At 55.2% G+C, this 6,000-nt stretch overlaps 1 pseudogene across 1 annotated transcript in view; it reads left to right on the top strand.

The window, feature by feature from the left end:
- Window positions 1-4,422: 4,422 nt before the first annotated feature.
- LOC143672992 (TRAF3-interacting protein 1-like) overlaps window positions 4,423-6,000 on the top strand; it is a 28,601-nt pseudogene continuing 27,023 nt past the window's right edge. Inside the window, exon 1 of the transcript XR_013170120.1 lies at window positions 4,423-4,571. The product of XR_013170120.1 is annotated as a TRAF3-interacting protein 1-like (transcript). The remainder of the gene's footprint in view (window positions 4,572-6,000) is intronic.

The raw sequence follows: 6,000 nt of genomic DNA, 5'->3' as shown, positions 1-6,000 counted from the left end.
AATGGGGGGGAGGTGGGGGTGCTGGAGCTCACTCTCACACTCTAGCACTTTCTCTGGCCTCCAGCAGGGCAGGAGCAGGGGTGGGTCTCTGACACAGACTTGCAGCGGTGCAAGCTGACCTCTGGTGCACAGCCCGAAGCCCTTACCTGGGGTCTCAGTAACTCCTAGCTGAGTGCCGAGTGGGTGACTGGGTGCTGCGTGATAACACATAGTCACCCTTCTTGGAGCCTTTCCCATGCACATCTGCCTTATCCCTAAGATGCACCACGCCCGGCAAAGCAAGAACTGCTCCTTCCATTTTCCAGACCATGTTCCAAGATGGCACATGGAGGGAATGCGGTAGTCGGTGGGGCCCGAATAGAACCCAAGCTCCCCAAGGCCTCTGGGTTGTGTGTCCACCCATGGCCAAGTCCTCCAGGCCGGCTCCCCGTGGGGCCTACAGCCATGTCCCAGACCCCTCCAGACACCCCAACGCGTGCACTGGGGCTCGGCCACGGCCCAGAGGCCACACGGCCATAGACATGGCATAGTCTCTCTGCCCTCCAGGACTTCGAGGCAGGCAGGGGACATCATTTCTCACTGGATGGCCAGAGGGAGACCCTCAGAGGTGCCATGCCAGAGGCAGGGGAGCTGTGGTGCCTGAGGGCTGCAGTGTCCTCATGGACTAGAGGGGACCGGCCACGACATCTTCCCTGATCGGCCGGCTGTGACCACACTGGGAGCCCAAGTCCCAAGTGCGCCGTCCCCTAAGCAACGGATGCCGGCTGGGGTCAGCCTGAGCCGGGGCAGAGGGGGACTCAGTGGTCGCTGACCTTGGCTGCTGACCCGGAGGCCCTGAACACTGTTCTAAGGCAAGGCCTGCCCAGTCCCACCCTCAGAGCACATGCCAGGTGGACGCAACCTCGGGGCCCAGGTGGCAGCAGCCCCTGGCCGGCAGTCAGCTTGCGCGTGGGCAGCTGGCCTGCACTGAGGGCAAGGCGGGTGCAGGCCTGGAAAGCCCCCGGCCTTTGGCATCACACCCAGGACCCCATACCAGCACCACACGAGGGTACAGCCTGGCTCTGCTGCCAACGGCCTGGGGAGAGCAGAGAGGCACCCAGGTCCCAGAAGCCTGTGGCGTCCCTGCGCCCAGCTGCTTGGGAACTGCAGGGCACAGAGAGCCTGGGTGATGAGGGCCGGTGTCTTGGGCCCGGCCCGTTCTGAAAACTTTCTGGGAGGCCTGAGGTGAGGTCAGGGGGAGAACTGTCAGAAAATTAACGTTTATTCCTGGGAAGCGGGATGCATGTCAGTTACCGGGGCGTGTGGACAACCAGGAGAAGAAGGGGGCTTTGGGCAGCCCTGGAGGGGCCCCTTTGTGGCGACCACCAGTAGCCTGGCCTGCTCCAGGGCATTAGAGGGCCAGGTGCCACCTGCAGAGCCCTGGAGAATGGATGCTGAGGACTGTGGTGCCGCAGGAAAGGGATGGACGCTGGAGGAGGGCAGCCCCCAGGGTAGAGGGTGGTGTTTCCTGAATGTCGGGAAGATTCAACAAGGCTGGGTCAGACAGAGGCACCTGGCCAAGGGTGACCTGGAGGTGGGGAGCAGAAGCAAGAATGGGGGGCCACCCAGGAGGGAAGCCACCCAAGGGTGCAGTGCCTGGAGGACTTTCTCCCATGGACCCCGGGCGGTTCAGTGGGAGATGTTAAACTCCCTCCCTGAGGGCTTGTCTTCTTCTTGGGTGTTTCCCAACCTCTCTGGAATGTCTCACACAGCCGTCCCATCTGTGTGGTGATGTTCGGGGAGAAATGAGGTTGATGCCTCTGGGGGGAGGTGAGCCCTGCTCCCCTCACCCACCCATGCCCGGGTCCAGGATGTGATCAGTGGCACAGAGAGGGGTGGGCCCAGGAGCAGTGGACAGCAGTGGACATTGCTTACTAGGAGAGATGTTCCCCTTTATATCCCAGCACCTAGACAGAAGTCAGCTCAAAGCCGTGATGCAATAGATGCTTGGTGACACTCTGTGGGATATTTTTCTCAAAGGTATATAAATGGCCAAAAAGCAAGCGAAAAATGCTTAAAATCACTAGTCATCAGAGAAATGCTTTTTTAAAACACAATACAATACTGATAGAACCACTACAATGACTGTAGTTAAAAAGACAGATGATGCCAGCTGCTGGCAGGCGTGGGGAGGAACTGGAACTCCTAGCCATTGCTGCTGGGAATGAAAAATGGCACAGTCACTTTGAAAAGAGTATGGTATATAGTTAAACATATTCTCACCACATTATCTTAGTTTGCCAGTTTTCTATGACAAATAACACACAGTGGGTTAGTTTAAACAACAAGTACTCATAGGCTCAGGGCTCCAAGGCTAAAAGACTTCCCAAATCAAGAGATTGGCAGGGCTTGCTTTTTTCTGGAGTTGGGAGCATTCTTATAGTTGCTATATAAGAATAAGTTCTTATTCTTATATAGCCAAACCTTGGGCTTCCATGGCTGGCATCTCTGCCTCCCACCACATAACAATATGCTTTCCTTTCTGGCTTCTACGACTTCTGGGTTCTCTTTATAAGGCCAATAATATGGATTAAGTCCCACTCTGATTCAGCTGGCCACACCTTAACAAAAATAACATCTTCTAAAGGTCCTATTTATGATGAGTTCATACCCCCAGCAATGAAGATTAAAATTAAGAATATTTATTGTTGGGGGACATAATTCAACCTACTCTACCATACAACCCAGTAGTAGGAGTAGACTCCTAGGTATTTATCAAAGAAAAATGTATTTATATCCACAGACAGATTGGTATGTGAATGCTCACAGTGGCATTATTCATACATAATCAAAAGTGAAAGCAATCGAAATGCCCATCAACTAGGAAAGGGATAAACAAATTGTGGTATATACATGCAGGGCATATTTATATGTTACAAAAAAGAATGACATATTGATACACGTAACAACATGGGTGAGTCTTAAAAGCATTACGATAAAAGAAAGAATCAAACAAAAAAGCTATGCACTGTTTTATTCCATTTATATGAAATTCTAGAAAAGGCAAAATTACAATGAAAAAAAATTCATCAGGGGTTGCCTGGGCCTCAAGGTGGGGAGGGGACAGGCCCCAAAGGGGCAGGAGGAAACTTCTTAGGGTGCAGGAACTGTTTCCTACCTTGATTGTGGTGGTGGCTATCTGATTGAATATAATTACCAGAAGGTAACAAAATGTATCACTTAAAAATGGGTGGATTTTATTGTACATAAATAATACTTACTATAGAATTTAAATTAAAAAAGCACATCTAGATGCATCATAGTCAAACCTCTGAAAAGCAATGGCAAAAAGAATATCTTGAAGGCAGCCAAAGAAAAAAAAGTAACTTCATAGACAGAATACAGTCAGAATTACAGCAGATTTCCTGTCTGAAACTATGCAAACCAGAAGCCAGTGTAGCAACAGCTTCAAAGTACTGAAAAAAACCAAAAAATTATTTCTATCCAGAATTCTACATCCAGTGAAACTGTCTTTTAAATGGAAAGGTGCGATAAAGACTTTGCCAGTCAAACGGTGAGAGCATTCATTGCCAGCAGCTGCGCTGAAGGAAAAAGAAGAAGTTCTTCAGACAGGAGTGCGGTGTACCAGATGGACGTTTGGATCTACACAAAGAATGAAGGACTTTCAAAATGGCAGAAGTGAAGGTAAATAAAAAGTTATTAAGGCATCCATTCGAAGAACTAGAAACAGACCAAGTTTCTAGTCTGTTTCTAGCACGCTTCCAAAGTGCTAGAAGGATTTGGCGGTGAGCCTGCGCATGGCAGACGAGCCGCAGGGCCGACCACGGACCCCGCCGGAGCACAGCGGCACGGCTCCGCAGGGTGGGAGGCCACGAGGCGTCACTGTGCACGCCGTGACACAGCCTCGCCTGGCTGGGATGGGGGTCGGCTAGGCAGGTGCGCTGTCGTCCTGTTTTACAGGACCATTAACGGGGTCTCAGAGCACACAAGGGCCTTGCCCAGTAAAGCCATAATCAGTAACAGGTGGAAACGGCGTTTCCCATTTCTTGTCTTTTGAGATAACACGCCCGCCCCCCACCCCTCCCCCAAAGAATCAAAGCCGAGGAGAGCCTCGGAACTTTGGGGAACCACCCACCCAAATGTTGGCGCCTAGGTCACCGTCACGCAGCGCTCGGGCCCCCGGTAACGCGGGGAGCGCTCGCTCTGCGTCCTGGCCGAAACGCGGCGGCGACCCGGGACCGCAGACCCGCCTCCTACCTGGGCGGGGCGGGGCGGGCGTCCGTTGCTAAGGCGCGCTGCCCTAGCGACAGAACGCCCGGCGTCCTCCGCGCAGGCGCCATGGCGTGCGGCGGTGCACTGTGGGATGGGACCCCGCGGCGGCCAGCCCGGGCGGCTGGGCAGTGCGGCGGGGGCCGGACCGGGCCGGCTGAGGGGCGCGGGGCGCCGCCATGAACGCGGCGGTGGTGAGGCGCCCGCAGGAGGCGCTGGGGAAGGTGATTCGGCGGCTGCCGCTGACGGAGAAGCTGCTGAGCAAGCCCCCCTTCCGCTACCCGCACGACATTATCACCGAGGTGGGCGCGGGAGTTTGGGGCCCGGGATCGGGGCCGGGCCCGGTGTCGGGGTCGGTGCGGGGGTCGGGGTCGGGGTCGGGATCAGGCCGGGGCTGGGGTCGGGGCCGGGGCCGGGGCCGGGGTCGCGGCGGGCGGCGCGTGGGCCTCGCGATGCTGTGCGCCCCTGGACCTTCAGCCCGAGGGGCGAGCGCTTGGGCTCGACCTGTTGGTCGCGGAGGCCCTGGCCCTGGCCCTGCCCCTGCCCCTGCCCTCCAGGTCTCGCGCACCCTCCTGTGCCGTCTCCAGGGAGCGCGCGGGCGCCCCAGGCCCGGCCTTTCCAGGCCACCCATGTGTCTCGTCGGAGCGCCTGGCGTTCTGCTTGGCAGAGCTGCTGCTGTGACTTTTCCCTCCAACCGGGGCGCGGCCCTGTGTGCTCCCCTCGGTTACCCCCGAGGCCTCGCGTGTGGAAGGGTCCCAGGAAATCCTGGGAGAACGGAATCCTTCCTTCTGTTTCTCTCCCTTTTTTCTTCCGCCTAGTTTCATGGCCCACTGCAGAGAGGGCACCATATTTTGGATGCTTAGTCTGCACCTGTTGGAGGAAGTTGTAGAGGGGCTTGAATGTTAGTATTTGTTGATGGTCCACACGGGACTATTTAAGTTGAGATTGGGTGTCTGTGTAAATTCCCCCCACTGGATTTTGAATTCCTGGATGGCAGAGACTGTGATTTGTTTGTCTGGGTGACCTGCCCTGGGTAAGGTACATAGAATCTGCCCCACAACATTCACTTGTGGTATGGAGTTGCCGGGGCTCCTGCAGCTCTCCAGAGTGTGTCTGCAGAGGGTGCTGCATCTCCATGGTGCACTGAGGGACTTCGGGTGTTCTGTGGGAAAGGGAATCGGTTACCTCCAGGGCTGTGTCATCTGGCCTGATGTTGGGCCCACACTTAATTTTTCTCACTCTTTTCAACAGGCTGGTTGCTTTACCCTTCTATACATTTTTCTTTACCTGTTCTCCCTTAGCTTATAATGTGTACACCCCTGGGATGCCTCGGTGGTAAACATCCTACTTGTGCTGAAAAACTCTCAGAGCCTCCCCAAATCCCAAGCGTGGTCTTACCTGGTCTGCTCATCCCCCTAGCTGGGCCAGTACTTCCAGTGCATCCTGGACAGTGTTTGGGGAAGGTGCAAGCTGCAAGGAGAGCCTGCTGGGGACTGCTATGCCCTCGTGGTCAGCACAGGGACCACCCCGTGAAGTCAGCAGGTGTTGTCCCCTCATTGCTGGGGGACAGGTCAGAGTGGTCAGGACGTGAGCCTGGCTGGCCTCCACTCTGTAGGGACTTCTCTTTTTAACTTTTATTTTCTGCATTAGTCCTGACCCCCTACCCCCACCCCACCAAAATGTGGCCAGAGAAGGGAGGTGGAGAGAGTAGGCCTCGGACTTACCCTGCTT

The sequence above is a fragment of the Tamandua tetradactyla genome (assembly GCF_023851605.1).
Source record: "Tamandua tetradactyla isolate mTamTet1 chromosome 22 unlocalized genomic scaffold, mTamTet1.pri SUPER_22_unloc_3, whole genome shotgun sequence".
NCBI classification, from domain to species: domain Eukaryota; kingdom Metazoa; phylum Chordata; class Mammalia; order Pilosa; family Myrmecophagidae; genus Tamandua; species Tamandua tetradactyla.
This window is presented reverse-complemented; position numbering and strand designations above follow the sequence as displayed.